Source organism: Oncorhynchus mykiss, chromosome 1 (assembly GCF_057628025.1).
Source record: "Oncorhynchus mykiss isolate SJ-2025 chromosome 1, ASM5762802v1, whole genome shotgun sequence".
Lineage (NCBI taxonomy): Eukaryota > Metazoa > Chordata > Actinopteri > Salmoniformes > Salmonidae > Oncorhynchus > Oncorhynchus mykiss.
Window position 1 is genome coordinate 54251466 of NC_143022.1, and position 26789 is coordinate 54278254.

The following is a 26789-nucleotide window of genomic DNA, read 5'->3' on the forward strand; positions in this document are numbered from 1 at the left end:
ACACACACACACACGCAAACACACACCCATAAACACTGATAGGAATACAAGAGGATCATGAGAAAACACTGAATGGGAAACCAAGAGTCCGATGTTCTCTATCAACCCCACTCATCTGACCACAAGAGCATCAAGTTATGTAGCCATGAACACAGCTAGCTACAGTACAATGTACAACATTGACAGTATATTTTGTATGGAAGCTGCCTTAGCCTCATTTTAGATGCCCAGAAAATGCTGAGCCTAACATTCTACATTCTCATGTGTCTCACCTGGAGGTTGTTGGTAAGACTACTGGACAAGATGGGAGCTCCAAACCACAAGGTACAACACAGAACATAGGGGCTTCGGATTCTCCAGAGGGGATTACAACATGGAGGTTATTGGGGCCCACACAGCCACGTTCCGTCTCTTCAACAGAGTACTGTACTTACACTTGATTGTGTTTTCCTCTTCAATCTCTCTTTCTAAAGTAGACTAACCAAATCCAACCAGATTGAACTGACTTGACTGTTATACCACTTGGGGGTGGCGCAGTGTGTATGTGCGCGTGTGTGTCTGTACGTGAAGGGGAAGCATACTGGGGATATCTAAATATAACTATAAAGTCAAGTTACTATCAGGTCAGGAACCACATTGCCCCAAACACTTGCCTCCATCCATTAATCCTTAAGAGTCTAAACTGGGGGGGGGGGTTATACTAAGGTAACATATAGAATTGTTTTAAGATGGTCATACCAAGGATCATTTAGCAATTAGATTTAGCATTTCAGGACCCCTTTAGGTATAAAAAAATATATATACAAATACAATTTGATAAAATGTTTGATATATTTGGCCTTACTATTAGCCCATAGAAACACACTGAAATAACACATTCATACATGGAAAGACAGTCAAAAAAAATCTAAAGGAAGTTTGTTTTAAAGTGTTTTAAAGTGTCTTTCCTATATCTGAGAAATACAAGAAAGATCAGGATTATTATTATGTATCCATATTAATATATATATATATATATATATATATATATATATATATATATATATATATATATATATATATATATATATATATATATATATATATATAAATAACTGTTCAAAAGTTTGGGGTCCCTAAGAAATGTCCTTGTTTTTGAAAGAAAGGCTACCTTTATGTCCAATTTAAATAACATTACATTGATAAGAAATACAGTGTAGACATTGTTAATATTGTGAATGATTATTGTAGCTGTAAATGGCAGATTTTTTATGGAATATCTACATAGGTCCATTATCAGCAACCATCACTCCTGTGTTCCAATGGCACGTTGTGTTAGCTAATCCCAGGTTAACATTTTGAAAGGCTAATTGATCATTAGAAAACCCTTTTGCAATTATGTTAACACAGCTGAAAATTGCCGTGCTATTTAAAGAAGCAATACAACTGGCCTTCTTTAGACTGGTTGAGTATCTGGAGCATCAGCATTTGCGGGTTAGATTACAGGCTCAAAATGGCCAGAAACAAAGTACTTTCTTCTGAAACTCATCAGTCTACTCTTGTTCTGAGAAATTAAGGCTATTCCATGTGAAACTGAAGATCTCGTACAATGCTGTGTACTACTCCCTTTACAGAACAGTGCAAGTTGGCTCTAACCAGAATAGAAAGAGTAGTGGGAGGCCCCGGTGCACAACTGAGCAATAGGACAAGTACATTAGTGTCTAGTTTGAGAAACAGATGCCTCACGAGTCCTCAACTGGCAGCTTCATCAAAAAGTAACCCCAAAACACCAGTCTTAAAGTCAACAGTGAAGAGGCGACCCCGGGTTGATGGCTTTTTCTTTGCAACTCTGCCTAGAAGGCCAGCATCACCAGTTGCCTCTTCACTGTTGACTTTGAGACTGGTGTTTGGCGGGTACTATTGAATGAAGCTGCCAATTGAGGACTTGTGAGGCCTCTGTTTCTCAAACTAGACACTGTAATGAACTTGTCCTCTTGCTCAGTTGTACACCGGGGCCTCCCACTCTTTCTATTCTGGTTAGAGACAGATTTTCGGGATGTCTCATGATTTAACAAACACCGCTGTAGCTCGGCCACCTTCCACCCCAGATGCAGATTTCTTTAGGGTGATTTTTGTATTTCGCTAATTGTATTTCCACAGGGGAGCGGACATAGGCTGTATTTAAACAAAAAAAGTTTTTTTTAATTTAACCAGTTAAGAACAAATTCTTATTTACAATGACAGCCTAGGAACAGTGGGTTAACTGCCTTGTTCAGGGGCAGAATTACAGATTTTTACCTTGTCAGCTCAGGGATTTGATCTGGCAACATTTAGGTTACTGGCCCAATGCTCTAACCACTAGGCTACCTGCCACCCCTATGTATTTAAGACAATCAGGTCAATTAATCAGAGTGTATACATGCAGGTAGTTCATTTTTTAAATTGAAACCTGGATAATTGTGTTGCTGTTAATAATAAAACGCTGGGCCTCAGCTCTCAGACAAGAGAGGCTTGAATTGAGCCTAAGCCAAAAGCAGGAAAACTACCCATGATTGCCAAGCTTTGACCACTGGGCTCTGTAGGGCTCAAAGCTGCCTCTTTTGCTTCCTAAACAGTCTGTCTGGTGCCATACGTGTACATCAGCCCTGTGTGGCTTAGTTGGTGAGAGTCTGGCGCCAGCTACACCAATGTCAATACAAAATATGTATTAGCCTCTTTTGGCGTAACAACACCCTTAGAAAAAAAGGGATCCAAAAGGCTACTTCGGCTGTCCCCATTGGGTAACTCTTTTGGCGGAACCAAAAAGGGATCTCCACAGGATTCTCTTATTGGGACAGCCGAAGAACCCTATATGGCTCGAGATAGCGCTTTCTTTTTAAGAGTGCCGTCTGTCTGCTATCATACAAGTACAACAATACTACCACACAGCCAACCCTAGCCGTATACCCCATGACCCCCATCATTATACGGGCATTGTCGCACTCCCAGAGAATAACAACAACAATCAGTAAACAACAATGTGGTTATTATGGTACAGGGCTTAAGCCAAATCCATCCGAACCAACACAGAACCCGCCAGGATGAGCTAAATCAGCCAAATCCATCCGAACCAACACAGAACCCGCCAGGATGAGCTAAATCAGCCAAATCCATCCGAACCAACACAGAACCCGCCAGGATGAGCTAAATCAGCCAAATCCATCCGAACCAACACAGAACCCGCCTGGATGAGCTAAATCAGCCAAATCCATCCGAATCAACACAGAACCCGCCAGGATGAGCTAAATCAGCCAAATCCATCCGAATCAACACAGAACCCGCCAGGATGATCTAAATCAGCCAAATCGTAGAGGAATATTCTCCCTGTCTGTCTCAGAGGTTGAACCAGGGTTCATCTGGTGTCAGTGAAGTAAGGTGGCGTGCAAACACAGACTTTCATCCCTTCTACCAAAGTGCTGTCTATGCATTATTTTTAAAAACTATTCAAAAGCTAGAGGTTATAATTGGATTAGTTTCTGCATGGAAGGAGAGAAAAAAACACCCATTCATAATATTCTGAATAATATTAAAAAAAACAAAATAAACCTGACCTATTATACAGAAGGAAACGTCTGAAATCCAGATTAACATATTCAGGGTCGTACCTCAAAGGCTTATCATCACCGTCAACAGTGAATGGGTAATAATATTCACAGTACATTTTTGTTGATTTGAAATGAAGTGTGTCCTTGAACATTAATGTGACCTACTGTAGTAACCAAACAAGTTCCCTATTCCTCTTTTACACATGGGTGCTTTCTCATGAATTTTTCAAGGGGCAGAAAGAGAATAGAAAATGGGCCTAACCCAAGGGACACAAGTGAGAACCATTTCCCTGCCTGCTGCTATTCACTCATGGCTAATCAAATAACAGCACTTTATTCACGCATACAAACTCATTATAAAAGGTCACTACAGTACGACACATAATGTCTGAGTCCCAAATGGCACCCTATTCCATATATAGTGCACTACTTGTTGTATGTTTACAGAGGTGAAATTAAATTAAATCAAATCCAGTTGTATTGGTCGCATACACATATTTAGCGGGTGTAGCGAGATGATTGTGTTCCTAGCGCCAACAGTGCAGTAATATCTGACAATACACAACAATACACACAAATCTAAAGAAGTAAAAGATTGGAATGAAGAAATATAGAAAAAAATATTAGGACGCGCAATATCGGAGTCTGGAGTATAGAGCACGGCACGTAACAAGGAACTAAAGCCATTGAATTCTACCGTACTGACATACCGTGCATTATAGGGAAATAATACACACTCTAGAATGCCCTTCAAGCCAATTAGAAACAAGTACATAACATGGTAATATACTGTATATGATGGGATGTATAGACATTATGTATGTAGATAGAATATGTAGTATATCTGAAGAATAGTATATGTACAGCTATAGTTAAATAGGATAGGCCTTGACTAGAATACAGTATATACTTGTTAGAAATATTATGATTAAATGACTGAACAATATTCTCATTTTAAATGGAACTGTAACTAAGTAAACTTATACTTTAACTTATGTTTTATTATATCTGATTAACAATATGAGTTCATAAGAAGGGATTGTGTGACACGGACAAGGAGTAATTAAAGTTAATGAACACCATTCCAACTAGGCAGAAATTAATGGGTTGTGGATTAAGTAAGCAGATAAGGTAGTTAACCTATGGTTGAAACAACGAAACTGAGCTCTGGGGTGTTTTAGATAAGGCAGTGAGTGCATTCCTAAGTGGTGATTGATAATGGTGAGGGGTCTAAAGTTAATTCAGTTAGGTTGTGTGACCTGTGAGTGTGTTAGTGAGTTGGAATTAATTTTTAAACTCACTTGATTCTAGGTCGGGAGTAGGGGATTCATTCTAGAAGCAATGAAATTACGTCATATTATTGTATATAAACTGTTGCTCGTGGTAACGTGGCAGCGCGCTCCGAGAATAAATTCAGTTACCTATTATTGATAAGACTGGTCTCCGTCTATTTTATGCAAACAAGAATCTTACAAATTCTCATAAAATAGATTAAGGGAATTAAATTAATGAAAACATATTGGTATAATTAAATTACAGTAACAATACTGTACATACTGTATGAAGTGGGTAAAACAGTATGACAACATTATTAAAGTGACCAGCGTTCTATGTCTGTGAGCATAGGAAGCAGCCTCTAAGGTGCAGGGTTGAATAACAGGGCGGAGACCGGCTAGTGGTGACTATTTAACAGTCTGATGGCCTCGAGATAGAAGCTGTTAATCAGTCTCTCGGTCCCAGCTTTGGCTCATCTGTACTGACCTCGCCTTCTGGATGGTAGCGGGGGGAACAGGCCGTGGCTGAGGTCCTTGATCACTTTTGGGGCCTTCCTGTGACACCGGATGCTGTAGATGTCGTGGAAGGCAGGCAGAGATGCAATGCGGCAGACCGCACCACCCTCTGGAGAGCCCTGTGGTTGAGGACGGTGCAGTTGCCCTACCAGGCGGTGATACAGCCGGACAGGATGCTCTCAATGGTGCATCTGTAAAAGTTTGCGAGGGTCTTAATTTCTTCAGCCTCCTGAGGTTGAGGCGCTGTTGTTCATTCTTCACCACACTGCCTGTGTGGGTGGACCACTTCAAATTGTCAGTGACGTGCACGCAGAGGAACTTGATGCTGTCTCCTGAAGTCCACGATCAACTCCATCATTTTGTAGAGGAGAGTGTGCTGAAATAGCACTGGGCCGGATTCAAACCCGCTAGACCACCGTAGTGCACTACTTTGGGCCCTTGGTCAAAAGTAGTGCACTCAATAGGGAATAGGGTGCCATTTTGGATGTAACCCATATGGTGATACTGTGGCAGCGCATTCGGACCCTCAGGAGTTGCAAAATTCTCTCTACAGGTGACGTTTTAAACCTGGATTGAAAACACATCACCCCTCTATGGCTCTGTATTCTATGCACTGTATATACAGTGGGTGCATATACACTGTAAGGCAGACTACACATAACCTACATATGATAATGAACAAGAATGCACCCCTAAAGCAAAGTAGGGTATACTGGGCTACTGGGCACATAGGGCGATGCATTTACTTTATCGTACATGAATAATACTTATTCATATATATATATATACAGTGGGGAGAACAAGTATTTGATACACTGACGATTTTGCAGGTTTTCCTACTTACAAAGCATGTAGAGGTCTGTAATTTTTATCAGAGGTACACTTCAACTGTGAGAGACGGAATCTAAAACAAAAATCCAGAAAATCATATTGTATTATTTTTAAGTAATTTATTTGCATTTTATTGCATGACATAAGTATTTGATCACCTACCAACCAGTAAGAATTCCAGCTCTCACAGACCTGTTAGTTTTTCTTTAAGAATCCCTCCTGTTCTCCACTCATTACCTGTATTAACTGCACCTGTTTGAACTCGTTACCTGTATAAAAGACACCTGTCCACACACTCAATCAAACAGACTCCAATCTCTCCACAATGGCTAAGACCAGAGAGCTGTGTAAGGACATCAGGGATAAATTGTAGACCTGCACAAGGCTGGGATGGGCTACAGGACAATAGGCAAGCAGCTTGGTGAGAAGGCAACAACTGTTGGCGCAATTTTTAGAAAATGGAAGAAGGTCAAGATGACGGTCAATCACCCTAGGTCTGGGGCTCCATGCAAGATCTCACCTCGTGGGGCATCAATGATCATGAGGAAGGTGAGGGATCAGCCCAGAACTACACGGCAGGACCTGGTCAATGACCTGAAGAGAGCTGGGACCACAGTCTCAAAGAAAACCATTAGTAACACACTACGCCGTCATGGATTAAAATCCTGCAGCGCACGCAAGGTTCCCCTGCTCAAGCCAGCGCATGTCCAGGCCCGTCTGAAGTTTGCCAATGACCATCTGGATGATCCAGAGGAGGAATGGGAGAAGGCAATGTGGTCTGATAAGACAAAAATATAGCTTTTTGGTCTAAACTCCACTCGCCGTGTTTGGAGTAAGAAGAAGGATGAGTACAACCCCAAGAACACCATCCCAACCGTGAAGCATGGAGGTGGAAACATCATTCTTTTGGGATGCTTTTCTGCAAAGGGGACAAGACAACTGCACTGTATTGAAGGGAGGATGGGGCCATGTATCGCAAGATCTTGGCCAACAACCTCCTGCCCTCAGTAAGAGCATTGAAAATGGGTCGTGGCTGGGTCTTTCAGCATGACAACGACCCGAAACACACAGCCAGGGCAACTTAGGAGTGGCTCCGTAAGAAGCATCTCAAGGTCCTGGAGTGGCCTAGCCAGTCTCCAGACCTGAACCCAATAGAAAATCTTTGGAGGGAGCTGAAAGTCCGTATTGCCCAGCGACAGCCCCGAAACCTGAAGGATCTGGAGAAGGTCTGTATGGAGGAGTGGGCCAAAATCCCTGCTGCAGTGTGTGCAAACCTGGTCAAGAACTGCAGGAAACGTATGATCTCTGTACTTGCAAACAAAGATTTCTGTACCAAATATTAAGTTCTGCTTCTCCGATGTATCAAATACTTATGTCATGCAATAAAATGCAAATAAATTACTTAAAAATGTGATTTTCTGGATTTTTGTTTTAGATTCCGTCTCTCACAGTTGAAGTGTACCTATGATAAATATTACAGACCTCTACATGCTTTGTAAGTAGGAAAACCTGCAAAATCAGCAGTGTATCAAATACTTGTTCTCCCCACTGTATATATATGAATTATATATATATATATGACCATTTTAATAAAACAGACTAAGAAAATAAGACGAAACACTAACTGAAACATATTTAAGGAGGCATTCCCCAAATAAATTAAGTGTTGAATCAATAGCTCAAGAGCAAACATAATGTACAAATGATCTTACATAAATACACACACGCAGAGGGAGGGAAGAAGAAAAAACACTGAGACACAGACTGTGTGCTATCCCCCCCTCGTTACACACACACACACACACACACACACACACACTGCCACTACAGACAAAACAAAGACCGACACACAAGGGTTGTGCTCAATTCAGAATTTTGTAATTGACTCCCATTCAACTCCTGAGTTGAAATCCAAATTTAATTGACCACACCCCACAGGATGTAGAATTTTTTATTTGAGTGACAGGAAGTAGAATTTAATGCAGTGTGGCGCAGTGCTAGTGATTCCACTAGAGATTCTAGGTTCGAGTTCAGGCTATTTTCCACCATAATTTGCAGATAAATTCATTAAAAATCCTACAATGTGATTTTCCCTCATTTTGTCTGTCATAGTTGAAGTGTACCTATGATGAAAATTACAGGCTTCTCTCATCTTTTCAAGTGGGAGAACTTGCACAATTGGTGGCTGACTAAATACTTTTTTTTCCCCCACTGTAAGTGATTCATGAAATATAATAACAGTTGGGGTTTTTTATCATTCATTTTAAAAGTTTGTCCTGAAAATATTTTATATACATGTATTATAATGACATGTTTGATCCTTTACAAAAAATGAATTTGTTGCAGGAAACTACCCTAAAATTGTGGCAAATTTGCTGCAAACTAAATAGTGTGCCAGAAAATGTTGCCAGAAGTTTGCAAATGTTTGCCACTCGTGGTGAATCTGAGGCAAACCTGTAGCAACAGTATTTACCTGTGGCGTTGGAAGAGACATTGGTGCACTCACTCATAACACATTGTTTGAGTGACAAATTAGTGTATCTTCTTCGAGATTGAGAAGGTAAGCAAATGCATGTATTATTCTCATAAATGTAGCCCATACATTCATTATTTGTAACAATTCGATATCTAATTGCTTTAAAGTAGTAGCTAGCTCATCTTGATCATGTGTTGTTCCTTCTCTCTTTCTAGAAGCAATCAGTTACAAGGCAAAAATACAGATCAACGCCTCCAATCCAACTGAGGACGGAGAAATGTGTGTACACCAGGTCAAGGATTCTTGCGTGCATGGCTTTGAGATGTACATTAATAATAATTAATTCTGGAAAAATAATATGAAGTCAATAACTCAATGTTGTGTTGCTTTTCTTCCACCCAAGCCAGGGATAAAATACAACTAGTAGACAGCTGTCTTTTAATTATGAAGTCCCCAGTCTAGATTTAATATCATAATTAGCCGATTCATTTGAATCAATTCTGTATACTGTGGCTCTCTAGGAACAGTTGACCACACATTTAGATTTAGTAGGCCTAAGTCCCTGTTGATGCTAGCTGAATCATTTGTTTATAGCATTTATACAAGGCAGAAACATTGTTTCCTTGCTGAAAAATATATAGTGTGCCAGATCCAGCGAGAAGCATAGCAGAATCAAGGCAACTTTGTAACAGTTGACCCCTTTTTTCCAAAGCCAAACCCACCCATTAGCTACTGAGTCTACTTTTAACACGCCAAAATAGAAAATGTTCTCAGTAATTGTTTTCAGTATCCTCATTTTATTTTTTGCATTCAACAAGATTTGGCTGAAGGACTTCCACTGGGCCACCATCTCCAAAGTTCACTCAAAAAGGCTATTGTTCTGAAATGGGTTTGATTTCGTTGTTGGTTCTTTTTATTATTTAAATGTTGTTAACTATCTTTTCAATTTCCATTGGTTGAAAGCTACTGCTCAGTTATCACTTGGCTAATGTAAATTCTGTAGTTGCCCATTTAAACATCCCCATAGTGTACACATTTCTGTCATGTAAATGTTGTAGCTACATAAAAATATAAAATAATCTATTTATTTGGGAAATAGCCAGTGTTTGCTCTATTCTTTAGCATGCTGATGATTTCAATTTGTATTAGTTTTATTTCTATCTGTTAAGACATTGAATACATGTTGTTTAGGATATTTACTACATTTATGTTTAGCTTTCTCCGTGAGAAGCAAGTTCATTTAAAGGTATATGTGATCTGGTTGATGTATTTCACGTTGTTAACACACACTACACCAAAAAAACAGATCTCATTTGCACATTCATACTGAGTTTGCAGCAAATTTGCAAACCGTTTTGTCTGCCAGACGATCAGTAGTCGCAGCAAATTTGCCGCAACGGTTTGCCACAAAACTCATTTGCATGTGAAAATATATGCGGAAAACTGCCAGAAGACAGTTTTTTTCAGTAATTGATGTTTTATGTACAAGACGTAAATTTGTATAGACTACACTTAATATGGAATAGAAGAGGCATTTGAATTTAATTGAATTTGACTAAATTAAATGATATTTCCTTTCATTCAAATTTCAATTGTAATTCTGTATCCTATTCTCTATAAAATTCTATAATTGAATTGGAATTTATGAGGCATATTCAGTTCTGAATTGAGCACAACCCTGACACATACACACACCCACTACAGACACATCCCTTCTCCGGTGCGGCATAGCAGTATTGAGACCCCTTCTGCAGAGCACAGGCCACAAACCTGCAGGCTGGTGTTGTACTGCAGCACAAACATACACAAAACAGACACACAGACATACACGGACACAGAGAGAGGCATCCAGTCAGCTCCCTACCATCCTCCATCCTCTGCAAGCCCTCTATCATCTCATCCCACCTCACCAGACACTACACGCACACATTGAACCATCCGTCCCACCTCCCTCACACACATACACACACACACACACACACACACACACACACACACACACACACACACACACACACACACACACACACACACACCCCAGAGGCTTCACACAGACACCTCTGACTGTGTGGCCAGGATGATATCCCTCTTACTAAGCCCGGTTACCCTGGTAGAGCTGGAGAGCTGCAACGGAGGACATACAGTATACAACATCATTGGTTTCCTTCCCACTGGCCCTGAACTCTCTGTTGTCTGTGTCATATCCTGTATGTGCTACTCTGAGGTCATTACAGAGGGCATCTACACTGTGTGGTGGCCTCTCTGCCTCTCCTTTGACTGAGGTCCCCAAATATAGGTCAGGGTTGTCATTAGACTGACTGATCTGTGTCAAAGCCTACCCATAACAATAGTGCTCAATTTCTGTGGGGGGAAACGCGCAGGAATAAGCACAATGGCTTAAGTAAAAGCTTGGTCAATGTACCATAAAATCGCAGGAAAGAATAGACTGTTCAGGTTTTTTTTCTTCCCCCCACCTTGATACCTTTTCTAGGGTGTACAGGAGAAGAGGTGTTTAGAAAAACACTGGTCCTCGTTGTGTATGGTTAACCGCAGTCCTGAGAAGCCTGGGAAGCGGTGGTTAAATAGGGCAATGTTCACGCTCAGTGAATAACGTAAAGCTGACCAAGAAATGCAACGGGACGACTGGAAATATACGGCTAAAGAGAAACTAAAACAACGAGGAGAGCCTGTGTGGGCAGTGCACTGTGATATGGAATAGCGAAAGTGTTTAGAGGATTGGTGTCTGTGGAATAACATTCATATGGTCATATATACTTAGCCCGTTGATATGAGTACACACGAAGACACACACACACACACACACACACACCGTCAGGCTGAGAGGATTAAGCAAAGAGCGGCTCTTAGGGCCTTCTGGCGATCTCTAAGATATGAGTGTTTTTCCTCGAGTGGAAAAATAGGTTGGACACTTAATTAGCAAACAAGGTCAGAGCCTGGACCCAGGACCCGTTTGTTCCTTCTACTGCTCCACATTATAAGAACAGATCTGGGAAACACACACACACACAGGCATGGACACACACACACACACATGCAGGACCACAAGTGTGCCGAACACACACAGCCACACAAACTGAGGGAGAGAAAACTGAAGAGAAGGCAACCTACATTGACATATATACAGGTCAAGAAAAAAAAACTCAAGCAAAACATTTTCCCTCATCTCTTACAAAAAAAGCAACATCTCTCCTCTGACCTCCTCTTCATTTTAGCCTTCTGATCAGAATAACTCTACTTGAGAATGCCAGCAGGTGAGAAAGGCACTCGGAGCACCAGGCCATAGAAGAGACACAGGACTGTAGCTCAAAATGACTGAAATCCTATCTGTACTTTTCCTCAGTTCGACCCAGGCCTAACACTTATCTACCCGCATCGAACGCTGCCTAAATTGCCTTTGTTTCTTGTGCTTTGTCAGGCTGGGAGACGCAGCAACTTGAATGTGTGTGTGTGTGTGCATTAAGTGTGAGCAGTAAATGCTTGTCAGCTAAAGAGGAGAGCCACTCTATCCCTGCAGTAGAGTGGCCCTTTCCATTAGAAAGCCTAGAATCTTGACAGATTCAGCATCGGGTAAAAAACACATACTGTAAGCCATAATATATAGACTGCATAAGATGAACACTCCTCTGTGAAGTGTGAGACTACAATAAACCAGTCAATAAATCAACCAATAACTCACATTTACATTATAATTCTGTACTGTAAATGTGATGCATAGCAGAGGCATGACTGAGTTTACAATATTGATCGATGATAGTCTTGCATCCATACTATGTTAAAACCTCTTAGAGCTCTAGGGGCGCTATTTCATTTTTGGATAAAAAACGTTCCCGTTTTAAGCGCGATATTTTGTCACGAAAAGATGCTCGACTATGCATATTCTTGACAGTTTTGGAAAGAAAACACTCTGAAGTTTCAGAATCTGCAAAGATTTTGTCTGTAAGTGCCCCAGAACTCATTCTACAGGCGAAACCAAGATGATGCATCACCCAGGAATTAGCAGAATTTCTGAAGCTCTGTTTTCCATTCTCTCCTTATATGGCTGTGATTGCGCAAGGAATGAGCCTACACTTTCTGTCGTTCGCCCAAGGTCTTAGCAGCATTGTGACGTATTTGTAGGCATATCATTGGAAGATTGGCCATAAGAGACTACATTTTCCAGAGGTCCGCCCGGTGTCCTTTGTCTAAATTTGTGCGTAATCTTCAGGTGCGGGCATTTTCTCCTGGGATTCAGGAGAGAAAGCATGTGTCCAAGAACGATGTATCAATGAAGAGATATGTGAAAAACACCTTGAGGATTGATTCTAAACAACGTTTGCCATGTTTTCAGTCGATATTATGGAGTTAATTTGGAAAAAAGTTTGCGTTTTGAGGACTGAATTTATGGATTTTTTTTGGTAGCCAAATGTGATGTATAAAACGGAGCTATTTCTAATACACAAGGAATCTTTTTGGAAAAACTGAGCATCTGCTATCTAACTGAGAGTATCCTCATTGAAAACATCAGAAGTTCTTCAAAGGTAAATGATTTTATTTGAAGGCTTTTATGTTTTTGTTAATGTTGCGTGCTGGATGCTAACGCTAATGCTAACGCTAAATGCTAACGCGAAATGCTAACTCTAGCTAGCTACTTTTACACAAATGATTGTTTTCCTATGGTTGAGAAGCATATTTTGAAAATCTGAGATGACAGTGTTGTTTACAAAAGGCTAAGCTTGAGAGATGGCATATTTATTTCATTTCATTTGCGATTTTCATAAATAGTTAACGTTGTGTTATGCTAATGAGCTTGCTGATAGATTTACACAATCCTGGATACAGGGGTTTTTTCATAGCTAAACGTGACGCAGAAAACGGAGCGATTTGTCCTAAACAAATAATCTTTCAGGAAAAACTGAACATTTGCTATCTGAGAGTCTCCTCATTGAAAACATCTGAAGTTCTTCAAAGGTAAATGATTTTTTTGAATGCTTTTCTGTTTTTTTGTGTAAATGTTGCCAGCTGAATGCTAATGCTAAATGCTACGTTAGCCATCAATACTGTTACACAAATGCTTGTTTTGCAATGGTTGAGAAGCATATTTTGAAAATCTGAGATGACAGTGTTGTTAACAAAAGGCTAAGCTTGAGAGCTAGCATATTTATTTCATTTCATTTGCGATTTTCATGAATAGTTAACGTTGCGTTATGGTAATGAGCTTGAGTCTGTATTCACGAACCCGGATCCGGGATGGGGAGATCAGAAAGGTTAACTGTAATAATCCCTAAGAAGCTGTAAACCTGTCTGGTTTCATCCAGTTGCCTGGATCTGATGGTAACCTTGCTCTCTGTCTGCTTTGTGATATCCTGTTGTTGATTTCCTGTCCTGTGCACACAGAAGAAATACACAACACACACAGACAGACCGGGAGCAGACACACACACACACACACATGCATGCACACACACAAACACAGACACACATGCATGCACACACACACACACGCACACACATGTGCGTACACACACACACACTTGCTGGCCTTCTCCCAAACAGTAGATATTCTAAAGTTCAATCTACATTTAAACCTCTACCTATAAATTAAACCAACTCCAACTTAATGAATCCTACAGTTAATGTTATTCCCAAATGGGGATAAATAAGGAGAAACCCTTAAAAACGGTCAAAAGCACACCAATAAATAAACAACAACAAAGAGTGAAGCACAAACAAGCTCCTTTGTAGCCCTCCTAAGAGCTTCCAGTTGGTGGATTTTTAGTTTAGCCTAGTTTTTTTTTGGGGGGGGGGGGGGGGGGGGGGAAGACATTTCTGTTTCTGTTTCTGAGGTTGTTGTTACAGTTTTTTATTTTGGGACACAATGGTGAAAGAGCGACTGTATTCCTCCTCAAGTCTTTGAGTGAACAAGACAAAGGCAGCCTTGTGATTGTATTGACTACTGTATGAGTTTGTGACAGGTCCTGAACAACTAATCAAATGGCCACCGGACTATTACATTTCCATGGTGAGTGTCCACCATATTGTTTTCAACTGTCAAGTCTTTCCCAATCAGTGCAGATTAACAGAAGGAGATGAGGAGAGGGCATATCTTTAGGCAAAAGAGACAGAGCCCTGTTCTTGGGCTGTTTCTTCCCACTGCTGACACATCGCCTCAATGCAACTCCCTCTTTAAAAACTGTGTGTGTCCAGACTGGCAATGAGCAATGAGCTCTGACTGGGCCCAGGGCTCTGAGGCCTGAATCACCATCCGCTGGCTGTTTCTGGCCCAGTCACAGTGTCGGTATCATGGCTCGCCCATACTAAGCAGGTGTCTTGTTAGAACACATGCCTATAAAAAAACATGAATTTGCTTGTCTCCCTCTACAGCGCTGTTCTGACCCACACAGCAATATTACGTCTTAAGATAGATGTTAAGAGAGACAAGTACTGTGATAATTGTCACACCCTGATCTATTGCACCTGTCTTTGTGATTGTCTCCACCCCCCACCAGGTGTCTCCCATCTTCCCTCATTATCCCCTGTGTATTTATACCTGTGTTCTCTGTTTGTCTGTTGCCAGTTTGTTTTGTTCATCAAGCCTACCAGCGGTTTTCCCTTTGAGCCTGTCTTTTCTATAGTTCCTGGTTTCTAGTTTTTCACAGTTTTGACCATTCTGCCTGCCCTGAGCCTGCCTGCCATCCTGTACCTTGTCCCACCACACTGGGTTATTGACCTCTGCCTGCTCTGACCGTGAGACTGCCTGCCGTTCTGTACCTTTTGGACTCTGATATGGATTACTGACCTCTGCCTGCCCTTGACCTGTCGTTTTGCCTGCACCCTGTTCTAGTAATTAACTTTTGTTATTTAGACACCTGCATCTGGGTCTTCCCTGAACCGTGATAATAATAGACTAAATAGCAACACAGTGTGTATACGTGGTGATGTAATCTCAAATCGATCACCTACATCATATGGCAGATTTACAGGAAACTTGTACATTTGAAAAGCTGATGTGAAATATATATCTTAAGCGCAGGTATTATAACACGTGAAAAATAGCTCCCTTTCACCATACTGAAGAAAACTCCCACATTGCATTTTTTTTAACATCCTGATTACAAATTTATATAACAGTATAATCGTCCAACAGTTTAGTTCCTGCAAGTGGAGCAGCTAACAGTATGGACTCATTTCTCAAATAAAACCTACGCAGCCTGAAATGAACCAAACATGCTGGCTGTACACTGACTGCATCCAAAAAGGCACACTATTCACTGTATACTGGGGTGCACTACTTTTGACCAGGGCCCATGGGGATTTGGTCAAAAGTAGTCCACTATATAGGGAATAAGGTGCCATTTGGGACACACACTCACTTTGTTCATTCACCATCGTCTTGATTCCTGCAGCTAAATAGAACAAAGCTAAAGTAGGGTACGGGATGTGTTGCACAATATGCTGCTTCACTACAGATAGATGGGGTTTCGGTTGAGTGCCCAAAGAAGGGTAGCTGTTCAAGTTATTTTGCATAGTTTCTGAAAGTCATGCTGTTTTGGCATGTTAATCACAGTTACAGAGATCACTAGAAGGTAGAGAAACATTGTGCACTGTTCTGTGAAATAATCATTTAGTTCACATCTGTTTGGGGGGGGGGGGACATTTGATCATTCAAGATCTATCGATGCCAAACACATCAAAACCTATTAAAAGAGAATCCATGTGACGAGTTGTTTGCCAAAAGTGCAGGTCCCTGTGGTCTGCAGGGGGGTGTAGTTGTCTAAGCCATTGCCGTTGAAACACATGTAGTGTACAGCTGCAGCATGGGTTTGAATCCATCCCACTGCTGTTTCAACACACTCACTCTCCCTTATTTCCTCTTTTTCTATCTATCCTATCCAATAACATGAAAAAGTACAGGTCCCCATTTTGCCATTAGGATTATTCTCCTGTCCTAATGCAGTCCCGATGCTGTCCCGATACTGCCCCGATGCTTTGTGGTATTAGAAAGACGCACCATTGGGAAATGAATAGATAATGTCAGAGGAGACCAACAGTCTGGTATAGTCTCCAGCACACACACACACACACACACACACACGCATAAGCATAAACACAACCACAAAAACAGACACAGACACACACACACAAACGTCTCCCCCCCAAAAAACACAGAATCGCAGACCAACATCAATCCATCCAGTGTCTGACCAACTGACTGAAACATCACATCATACCCCGCTCTGAAAAAAAAAATGTATTAATAATATAAATGTATTCCACCAACAGACGCTTGTATCCAAAGCAACTTACAGTACAGTGAGTCAGTGCATACTGTAGGCTACAGTACTGATACATGTTGATGAAAAATATGTTGTTTTGATTACAATTTGTGACGGGAAGGCAGACTGTTGGACGCCTCCCAAAGCACTCTAAAATGTGCTGGATGGTGATGCATAGCTGCAACAGTATCACAGACCGGCTTGGTTATTAATGACTATGAGAGCTGTGTAATGGCAGTGAATGGAGGAGAGGTCGCAGTGAGGTGAGGCAGACAAGGGGGAGACGGGTGAATCCTAACCCTCCACCCTGCTGGTTGTTATCTCCCACACACAGCTCCACTCATGCTGCATACAGTCACACAGCGGGACCATACTGTGAGTAGGACAGACAGAGCAAAGGGCACCGCGTCGCACAAACGCACGCACACGCACACACACACACACACACACTGTACACTCACACAAACACACTGTACATACTCACACTCACACAAACACACACACACACACACTGTACATACACACGCACTCACACAAACACCAACACAAACACACACACACTTGAACTCAATCAAAAACTCAATCCTCTCAACGTCACCATGATAGTTCACTTAACTGAACTATGTCTGACTCATCGTTATAGAATCGTTGCATCTTAGAAAAGAAAGAAAGAAAACCATGAAACAATGGGCTCATCAAAGCAGATGTGAATTGATGTCGCATGGCTGTAATATTAGCTGCTTCCTATCCAGACAACGTTCGTTGCTAAGAACATTTTCCATTAATACGAGCTGTAGTATGAATAGCAGCATGAATTAGCAGAATTCAACAGAAGTTATTTTCGGTCGGTAAAACTAAAGCAAGGAAATTTGTTCGAAGCACTGCACGAAGCACTGCACCGTATTAACGTCAGTTGAACGGTCTTTGAACGATGAGGGTGGCACAGATGAACTGTATGGTGATATGGCAAATCTCTATTTCTCTCTTTCTTCCCCCTTTTTTTCTCTCTCAGATGCGGCAGGAACATTCAGGTACTGTCGTCTTATCAATAGCGATATGTGAGGGTGTGCTATAGCATTACACAATGATGGGGAAAGATTACGTCAGACAGCCGACCAGTCCTGGCCCAGATGTGAAAGCATCACTCTAGCTCAGGGATGGGCAACTTTGACCTCAACTAATCATGAGGGGCTGCAGTGGCTCACGATCTAGGATAGAGAATGACCAATAATCGTTTGAGCCGATATATCGGGCCGATATTGGCCTTTTCTAGTCTATCGGCCCTTCTCTATCAGCTTTGCCGATAGTCCCTCTACGTAGAAAAACTGCTGCTATGTCAGCCGCCGCTCACCGCCTGAGCCACGAGCACTGCACAATGCCGAGGAATGCATAGCTGGGAAAATCAGCAGCAGCAAGCTAGCTCATTCTCCAACAGAAAGGTACAGTATTGAGAAATGGATGAATTGACACAGTGACCAAAATCGAACTCCTGTTGCAAATATTAGTTGAATTTAATTCACTAATAATAAGGCTTGTGTTGACGTACCCGGCCCTGGACATGTACAAGCAATACGCAAGCTAGCTATCTAAGCAGATTGCTATGTGACCTGTTAGCAAAGATTACAATATCTAACCCTTTCATCTGTAGTGTTAGCTAGCTAGCTATATTAGTTCCTATGCTAGCTAGCTGTCTAGATAAACATGGTGCTAAGATATCAGAGGAGAAAATAGCCAACGTAGCTAGCTAACGTTACCTGGTTATTATTTTCAACATGCACCATTTTCCGGTAACGAGCCATCTGACTTGCAGTGTAACCACAGAGTTTCTAAACCTCTTTGGTGTGTTAGCTATTTACTGGTGTGCTTCTCTGATCAGCTGCAATCGTATTTGTAAATTGACAGTTGATAGTTGGATTAGATGATTGCTGTTACGGTTTTCTTCTGGTGAAAGAGAGGAGGACCAAAATGCAGCGTGGTTATCTTTATACATCTTTAATGAAAGATGAAAAATACAAACAATTTACAAAACAAGAAACATGAAAAACCGAAACAGCCTTAACTGGTGCAACAAACACAGAGACAGGAACAATCACCCACGAAATACTCAAAGAATATGGCTGCCTAAATATTGTTCCCAATCAGAGACAACGATAAACACCTGCCTCTGATTGAGAACCACTCTAGGCAACCATAGACTTTCCTAGACTACTTAACTAAACACAATCCCATAAACTACAAAACCCCTAGACAAAACACACCACATAAAATAACCCATGTCACACCCTGGCCTAACCACAATAATAAAGAAAACACAAAATACTAAGGCCAGGGCGTGACAATTGCCGTAATAGGGAAAGAGGGAAGGGTTTTAAAATGCCTAAATAATAAGGCTCGTGCCTGCATGTTTATGAACCAAGAAAGCTGTAGATCAGCGCGCGTGTATGTGTTCTCAGTTCTCAAACTGTGGGCAGATTTGAGTCATTCAGACAGAATGTGCATCGTCATAATAAAAAATAATTAAAAAAGTCCTACCCTTGCCCTCCTTGTTAGATATTATGCACATTTATGGCATGGTAGAACATGTCATTGCCATTGAGCTAGCTAATATAGTAGTATACAGCAGCCAGCAAATTATTTGAGCGATGGAGAGAGATGTGAAAGGGAGCAGAGTTACAGCCTCGCTCTATCCAATCGAAATAGTAGGATCAAGTTACAACCTGCCCATTTCTTGACAGATAGCTGAACTAGCCAACTGGGTTGTTCCGAATTTTGTCCTGGCAGCTGAGTTTTTAACTTTTTCCAGATCACGGAAAATGACAAATAATAGTAGTGCCTGTTTGGCCCTGTCCGGGGGTATCATCGGATGGGGCCACAGTGTCTCCTTACCCCTCCTGTCTCAGCCTCCAGTATTTATGCTGCAGTAGTTTATGTGTCGGGGGGCTAGGGTCAGTCTGTTACAGTGCCTTGCGAAAGTATTCGGCCCCCTTGAACTTTGCGACCTTTTGCCACATTTCAGGCTTCAAACAAAGATATAAAACTGTATTTTTTTGTGAAGAATCAACAACAAGTGGGACACAATCATGAAGCGGAACGACATTTATTGGATATTTCAAACTTTTTTAACAAATCAAAAACTGAAAAATTGGGCGTGCAAAATTATTCAGCCCCCTTAAGTTAATACTTTGTAGCGCCACCTTTTGCTGCGATTACAGCTGTAAGTCGCTTGGGGTATGTCTCTATCAGTTTTGCACATCGAGAGACTGACATTTTTTCCCATTCCTCCTTGCAAAACAGCTCGAGCTCAGTGAGGTTGGATGGAGAGCATTTGTGAACAGCAGTTTTCAGTTCTTTCCACAGATTCTCGATTGGATTCAGGTCTGGACTTTGACTTGGCCATTCTAACACCTGGATATGTTTATTTTTGAACCATTTCATTGTAGATTTTGCTTTATGTTTTGGATCATTGTCTTGTTGGAAGACAAATCTCCGTCCCAGTCTCAGGTCTTTTGCAGACTCCATCAGGTTTTCTTCCAGAATGGTCCTGCATTTGGCTCCATCCATCTTCCCATCAATTTTAACCATCTTCCCTGTCCCTGCTAAAGAAAAGCAGGCCCAAACCATGATGCTGCCACCACCATGTTTGACAGTGTTCAGGGTGATGAGCTGTGTTGCTTTTACGCCAAACATAACGTTTTGCATTGTTGCCAAAAAGTTCAATTTTGGTTTCATCTGACCAGAGCAACTTCTTCCACATGTTTGGTGTGTCTCCCAGGTGGCTTGTGGCAAACTTTAAACGACACTTTTTATGGATATCTTTAAGAAATGGCTTTCTTCTTGCCACTCTTCCATAAAGGCTAGATTTGTGCAATATACGACTGATTGTTGTCCTATGGACAGAGTCTCCCACCTCAGCTGTAGATCTCTGCAGTTCATCCAGAGTGATCATGGGCCTCTTTGGCTGCATCTCTGATCAGTCTTCTCCTTGTATGAGCTGAAAGTTTAGAGGGACGGCCAGGTCTTGGTAGATTTGCAGTGGTCTGATACTCCTTCCATTTCAATATTATCGCTTGCACAGTGCTCCTTGGGATGTTTAAATCTTGGGAAATCTTTTTGTATCCAAATCCGGCTTTAAACTTCTTCACAACAGTATCTCGGACCTGCCTGGTGTGTTCCTTGTTCTTCATGATGCTCTCTGCGCTTTTAACGGACCTCTGAGACTATCACAGTGCAGGTGCATTTATACGGAGACTTGATTACACACAGGTGGATTGTATTTATCATCATTAGTCATTTAGGTCAACATTGGATCATTCAGAGATCCTCACTGAACTTCTGGAGAGAGTTTGCTGCACTGAAAGTAAAGGGGCTGAATAATTTTGCACGCCCAATTTTTCAGTTTTTGATTTGTTAAAAAAGTTTGAAATATCCAATAAATGTCGTTCCACTTCATGATTGTGTCCCACTTGTTGTTGATTCTTCACAAAAAAATACAGTTTTATATCTTTATGTTTGAAGCCTGAAATGTGACAAAAGGTCGCAAAGTTCAAGGGGGCCGAATACTTTCGCAAGGCACTGTATATCTGGAGTACTTCTCCTGTCTTATCCGGTGTCCTGTGTGAATTTAAGTATGCTCTCTCTAATTCCCTCTTTCTCTCTTTCTTTCTCTCTCTCGGAGGACCTGAGCCCTAGGACCATGCTTCAGGACTACCTGGCATGAGGACTCCTTGCTGTCCCCAGTCCACCTGGCTGTGCTGCTGCTCCAGTTTCAACTGTTCTGCCTGCGGCTATGGAACCCTGACCTGTTCACCGGACGTGCCAGCTGTCCCAGACCTGCTGTTTTCAACTCTCTAGAGACAGCAGGAGCGGTAGAGATACTGTCAATGATCAGCTATGAAAAGCCAACTGACATTTAGTCCTGAGGTGCTGACTTGCTGCACCCTCGACAACTACTGTGATTATTATTATTTGACCATGCTGGTCATTTATGAACATTTGAACATCTTGTCCATGTTCTGATATAATCTCTACCTGGCACAGCCAGAAGAGGACTGGCCATCCCTCATAGTCTGGTTCCTGTCTAGGTTTCTTCCTAGGGTTTGGCCTTTTTAGGGAGTTTTTCCTAGCCACCGTGCTTCTACACCTGTATTGCTTGCTGTTTGGGGTTTTAGGCTGGGTTTCTGTACAGCACTTTGAGATATCAGCTGATGTAAGAAGGGCTATATAAATACATTTGATTTGATAAGCATCCTTGACAACAAATCATGACGTTACGTTACGTAAAACTGTCCTTCTTTAGACTGGTTGAGTATCTGGAGCATCAGCATTTGTGGGTTCGATTACATGCCAAAATGGCTAGAAACAGACACTTTCTTCTGAAACTTGTCAGTCTATTCCATGCGGGAAATTGCCAAGAAACTGAAGATCTTGTACAACGCTGTGTACTCCCTTCACAGAACAGCGCAAACTGCCTCTAACCAGAATAGAAAGAGGAGTGGGAGGCCCCACTTGCACAACTGAGCAAGAGGACAAGTACATTAGAGTGTCTAGATTGAGAAACAGACCCCTCACAAGTCCTCAACTGGCAGCTTCATTAAATAGTACCCACAAAACACCAGTCTCAACGTCAACAGTGAAGAGGTAACACCGGGATGCTGGCCTTCTAGGCAGAGTTGCAAAGAAAAAGCCATATCTCAGACAGGCCAATAAAAATAAAATATAAGATGGGCAAAAGAACACAGACACTGGACAGAGTGTTATGGACAGACAAATCTAAGTTTGAGGTGTTTGGATCGCAAAGAAGAACATTTGTGAGACGCAGAAAAAATGAAAATATGCTGGAGGAGTGCTTGACACCATCTGTCAAGCATGGTGGAGGCAATGTGATGGTTTGGGGTGCTTTGGTGGTGGTAAAGTGGGAGATTTGTACACGGTAAAAGAGATATTGAAGAAGGAAGGCTTTCACTCCATTTTGCAACACCATGCCATACCCTCTGGACGGCACTTAATTGGAGACAATTTCCTCCTACAACAGGACAATGACCCAAAGCACAGCTCCAAACTATGCAAGAACTATTTAATTAAGGAATACGCAGTCAGCTGGTATTCTGTCTATAATAGAGTGGCCAGCACAGTCACCGGATCTCAACCCTATTGAGCTGTTCTGGGAGCAGCTTGACCATATGGTACGCAAGAAGTGCCCATCAAGCCAATCCAACTTGTGGGAGGTGCTTCAGGAAGCATGGGGTGAAATATCTTCAGATTACCTCAACAAATTGACAACTAGAATGCCAAAGGTCTGCAAAGCTGTAATTACTGCAAATGGACGAAAGCAAAGTTTGAAGGGCACAATTATTATGTCAATTAAAAATAATTATTTATAGCTTTGTCTACATCTTCACTATATTTCCTATTCCTTTTGCAACTCATTTCATGTATGTTTTCAAGGAAAACAAGGAAATGTCTAAGTGAACCCAAACTTTTGAATGGTAGTGTATGAGGTTTATCAAACTTGTGAAGATCTCCATGCTCATTAGTTGGTCATTTAACATATGTGTTGCTACTTCACTCAATTCCGTTTTAAAAGGTCTCCCTTCCTAACTGCTTTACATTCACTGAGACCAACCAGAAAGGTTTCCTTGGCCAAATATTCCCAGATTTTCATAAAACAACCATACAGTGCCTTGCAAAAGTATCCAGCCCCTTCAGCATTTTCCTATTTTGTTGCATTACAACCATTCATTTAAATATATTTTTATGTGGATTTCATGTAATGGACATACAAAAAATAGTCCAAATAGGTGAAGTGAAATTCAACAAATTTAAAAAAGTAAAAAAATAATTAAATTGAAAAGTGGTGCAACCAATTACCTTCAGAAATCACACAATTAGGTGGACAAACAGGTGGACTTTATTTAATTGTCACATGATCTCAGTATATAGTCTGCAACAGTCTGCAACACCACTAAGCAAGCAGCACCATGAAGACCAAGGAGCTCTCCAATCAGGTCAGGGACAACATTGTGGAGAAGTACAGATCAGGGTTGGGTTATAAAAAAATATCTGAAACTTTGAACATCCCATGGTGCGCCATTAAAACCATTATAAAAAAATTGAAAGAATATGGCACCACAACAAACCTGCCAAGAGAGGGCTGCCCACCGAAACTCATGGACCAGGCAAGGAGGGCATTAATCAGAGAGGCAACAATGAGACCAAAGTTAACCCTGAAGGAGCTGCAAAGCTCCAGAGTGGAGATTGGAGTATCAGTCCAAAGGACCACCTTAAGCCATACACTCTGCAGAACTGGGTTTAAATGAAGAGTGGCCAGAAAAAAGCCATTGCTTAAAGAAAAAAATAAGCAAACATGTTTGGTGTTCGCAAAAAAGGCATGTGGGAGACTCCCCAAACATATGGAAGAAGGTACTCTGGTCAGACTAAAAATGTAGCTTTTTGGCAATCAAGGAAAACGCTATGTCTGGCGCAAACCCAACACCTCTCATCACCTCGAGAACACCATCCCCACAGTGAAGCATGGTGGTGGCAGCAGAAATGTTTGCAGTTTTTAATATGATATCTGAGTGAGAGTGACTAACAAAGTCAATGCCACCCCCTCCCCTGGTTTAGATTGCTGGCTAGACTTATTTACCAATCTAAAACATTTTTGCTAACATCAGCTAATTGAGTCACATAACAAGAGAAAAACTGCTGATACACAACCAAATTTCGAAATTGCACCTTGTGTATTCTACTATTCTGACTCTCAACAGTAAGTTGAGATACAGTATGTACAGTCAGGTCAATAAGTATTTGGACAGTGACACAATTTGCATCATTTTGGCTCTGTATGCTAACACAATGGATTTGAAAGGAAATAATCCAGATGTGCTATAAGTGTAGACTTTCATCTTTAATTTTGGGGTTTTATCAACATGATTGTATGAATCGTGAAATAATTACAACAATTTTTATATATAGCCCCCCCCCCCCCCCCCCCCCCCCATTTTAGGGGCTTAAAATGAATTGGACAAACTAACATGATCATAAATTAAATTGTGAGTTTAATTACTTGATTGCAAATCCTTTGCAGTCAATGGCTGCCTGAAGTCTGGAACCCATAGACATCACCAGATGCTGGGTTTATTCCCCGGTGATGCTCTGCCAGGCCTTTACTGAAGCTGTCTTCAGTTCCTGCTTGTTCTTGGGGCATTTTGCCAACCGTTTTGCCTTCAGCAAATGAAATACATGCTCAATTAAATTTGGGTCAGGTGATTGACTTGGCCATTGCAGAACATTCCACTTTGCCTTAAAAAGTATTGGGTTGCTTTCGCAGTATGCTTCAGGTCATTGTCCATCTGCACTGTGAAGTGCCGTTTAATGAGTTTTGAAGCATTTGGCTGAATCTGAGCAGATAATATAGCCCTAAATACTTCAAAATTCATCCTGCTGCTTTTGTCAGCAGTCACATTATCAATAAAAACAAGGGAAGCAGTTCCATTGGCTGCCATACATGACCACACCATAACACTACCTCCACCATGCTTCACAGATGAGGTGGTATGCTTCAGATCATGACAGTCTCTCATCTGTCCACATGATGTTGTAACAGAACTGTACAGGCTTTTTTAGATGTTGTTTGGCTAACTAATCTGCTCTTCCTGTTTTTGAGGCTTACCAATGGTTAACATCTTGTGGTAAAACGTCTGTATTTACTCTGGTGATGTCTTCTCTTGACTGTTGACTTTGACACAGATACGCATACCTCCTGTAGGGTGTTCTTGATCTGGCCAACTGTTGTGAAGGGGTTTTCTTCACCAGGGAAAGAATTCTTCTGTCAAGTTATTGTTCTGTCAAGTTATTTTCTGTGGTCTTCCGGGCCTTTTGGTGTTCCTGAGCTCACCAGTGTGTTCTGTCTTTTTAAGAATGTGCCAAATAGTTGATTTGGCCACACCTAATGTTTTTGCTATCTCTCTGATGGGTTTGTTTTGATTTTTCAGCCCAATGATGTCTTGCTTCACTGGCAGTGACAGCTCTTTGGACTTCATATTGAGGGTTAACAGTAACAAATGCAAATGCAACACTTGAAATCAACTCTAGACCTTTTATCTGCTTACTTGTAAATGAACTAATGAGGGAATAACACACACCTGGCCATTGAACAGCTGAGCAGCCAATTGTCCAATTACTTTTGGTCGATTTTAAAAGGGGGGACCACGTATAAAAAGTGCTGTAATGCCTACACCGTTCACCCGATGGATGCACTTTCAGCTCATATTCCTTATTTCATTTCAACTCCAATATGCTGTCGAAGACGGCTAAAATAATAACTTGGTCATGTCCAAATATTTATGGACCTGACTGTATATTTCTGACCATTCCTGCTCTAGCTAATGTGTTGTTGTTTTGTTCTGACCTGGCCTGATTGCAGCCAGGTGCCACATCCATACAAATGTCTGTGCTATTTAGTCGAGAGGGCTAACACAAGGCCTTTTATCTCTTCTCATTCCGTATGCAGCAAGAGGGTGGCGGTGGCATCTCAGACCCTTTTGGGTGGATCCAATGGAAAACTCTAAGGGTAGGTAGTGTGAAACTGGAACCCGACCTGTTTTTGGGCGGCTCGCCTACATGGAATGCTAATGCAGCCCACATCGATGGTCTCTTCAAAGACTTGGTTCTGCCAAGGGGCCTGGGGGCCTGGGACACCAAGTAGCAGCAAGCAGTGAGACAATCGCTACACAAACACAGAAGCACAGACCCGTAGGTCGACAACCGCACGACACAAACGCGCCATGCAGTACAGCATAGGCCCATAGCACAGTGCTGGCTCATAGCTAGGGACAGCAAGTAGCAGCCAGCAGAG

General features: G+C 41.5%; 1 protein-coding gene and 2 long non-coding RNA genes across 5 annotated transcripts in view; 2 read left to right on the forward strand and 1 right to left on the reverse strand.

Moving 5' to 3' along the window:
• The window catches only part of LOC110524655 (contactin-1a), a 123336-nt gene that overhangs the window by 71481 nt on the left and 25066 nt on the right, over nucleotides 1–26789 (reverse strand). The window lies entirely within an intron of this gene.
• On the forward strand, nucleotides 4498–9758 carry LOC149985564 (uncharacterized). The gene is made up of 2 exons (XR_016483036.1): nucleotides 4498–8744; nucleotides 8876–9758. It is a non-coding gene; the product is annotated as an uncharacterized LOC149985564 (long non-coding RNA).
• Nucleotides 13060–26789, forward strand: part of LOC149985565 (uncharacterized) — a 191236-nt gene continuing 177506 nt past the window's right edge. For 2 of the 3 annotated variants that reach the window (XR_016495871.1, XR_016495872.1), the window contains exons 1-2: nucleotides 13060–13198; nucleotides 13567–13628. This is a non-coding gene — a long non-coding RNA (uncharacterized LOC149985565). Of the gene's footprint in view, nucleotides 13199–13566; nucleotides 13629–21608; nucleotides 21628–26789 lie in introns of those variants that run through there. The other variant, XR_016495873.1, reaches the window with a different exon arrangement.